This window comes from Palaemon carinicauda, chromosome 14 (genome assembly GCF_036898095.1).
Source record: "Palaemon carinicauda isolate YSFRI2023 chromosome 14, ASM3689809v2, whole genome shotgun sequence".
In the NCBI taxonomy this organism is placed as follows: domain Eukaryota; kingdom Metazoa; phylum Arthropoda; class Malacostraca; order Decapoda; family Palaemonidae; genus Palaemon; species Palaemon carinicauda.
In genome coordinates, this window is record NC_090738.1 from 116,065,139 (window position 1) to 116,067,234 (window position 2,096).

Consider the following 2,096-nt stretch of genomic DNA (forward strand, 5'->3'; position numbering starts at 1 on the left):
TTGCATCTACTCGCGGCGGTGCCCTTTTAGCTCGGAAAAGTTTCCTGATCGCTGATTGGTTAGAATTATCTTGTCCAACCAATCAGCGATCCGGAAACTTTTCCGAGCTAAAAGGGCACCGCTGCGAGTCGGTGCAAATATGCATCGCTAAAAGAAATGGACTATAGAAGATACGATGTTCCAATAAAATGCCTGGTTAGTCACATCAACATAACCTACTAAAAACTAGACACAATCATCAGGTTACAATCGTTGTTCAACCCTGATTTACCACTTGCTAGGTCGCAAGGAAGCTGTCAATATCAGTCTTTTCTTTTATCTATCATGTAAATTTACGAAAGTCTCAAACACTTACCATGACATTTGCGGAATAGAACCGGCGGGGAAAAGGCGGAATGAACTCGAGTCTGCGAAAAAAGAAAAAGGAAAAAAATCAAGATATGGAGGAGACATTTTCTGATTACTTACACCAGCATATCTGATTATTATTATTATTATTATTATTATTATTATTATTATTATTATTATTATTATTATTATTATTACTGTTGTTGTTGTTAGTACTATTATCATTATTATTATTATTATTATTATTATTATTATTATTATTATTATTATTATTATTATTATTATTATTATTATTATTATTAGCAAAGCTACAACCCTACCTAGACAAGCAAGATGCTGTAAGCCCAAGGGCTCCACCCGGGAAAACTAGATCAGCGAGGAGAGGAAAAATGGAATTAGATAAACGATATGAGAAATAATAAACAATTAAAATACACTTAAAAACAGTAACAACATCAAAATAGATATTTCATATATAAACTCTAAAAAGACTTGTTAATTATGATACAAAACCTGAAACTCAACATCAAGTATATTTACGGTTCAAAGGTGATAAATCGGATAATTTTTATCAAAGGGATAAAAAGCACAAGGTAGTAAAACAAGTTCCAATGAAAATTCGACAAATAACTCGTTCACACACTAATGCTTTTATCAACCCTGGCTATGAAAGGAAAGTTGAGCAATGATTTGTCATAAATCAACCGGCACAACCTTGCAAACAACCTTAGTAGCCAGATACAAGAAGTAATGGGAGGTGGTGAGTCAAAAAGATACATATACGATACAAGCTACTTTATCTTAAAGCTGATTAAATTTAATGATTTTTTTTTTTAATGTAACCCCTTTCTTGCTTATCATTATTTTCCATTTCTTCCCCAAAATAAATGTCATCGGTTCTTTGGAGCTTGCTACATATGAATTTCAGCTTAAAATATTAATAACATCAACAATACAACAATAATAATAAAAAAAAAAATTATTATTAAATAAATAAATAAATGAACCGACTCGATTATATAACCTCCTTGGCTGAGATAATAATAATAATAATAATAATAATAATAATAATAATAACAAAAGTAAACAAGTACTTGAACAACAAGATAATGTAACACAACAATTATCAACTAGAATAATGTTTACGATCAGAAACAGGGCAACACCTGTTTCTCGACGACTCTTACAAATAATGGACACAGGTGGAACACTTGTACATAAGATGGACTCAATTGATATAACCAATCAGTAAATATACTGACACACTTTCTTTACTTCTCGTTGTGCTCCACTATAGCTCACAATAGACTAATATTATTATTATTAACTGCTAAGCTACAACTCTAGTTGGTAAAGCAGGATGCTATAAGCCCAGGGGCCCCAACAGGGAAAATAGCCCAGTTGGGTAAGGAAACAAGGAAAAATTTAAATATTTCAAGAACGGTAACAGCATTGAAATAAATATTTCCTATATAAACTATAAAAACTTTAACAAAACAAGAGGAAGAGAAATTAGATAGAATAGTGTGCTTGAGTGTACTCTCAAGCGGTGGTAGGACAATTGCGTACTGGACATTTGCGTCCCGGACAGTTGTGTCCCGGACAATTGCGTCCCCGGACTTTTTCGTCGTCCCGGCAATTTGCGTACCTCTACTTGTTTTTAGTGACCAGGTAATATTTGTTAAAAGATACAGAAGTGACTCTCTGTCTATCCCTATGTCTGTACACATGTATATATGTATGTAAGT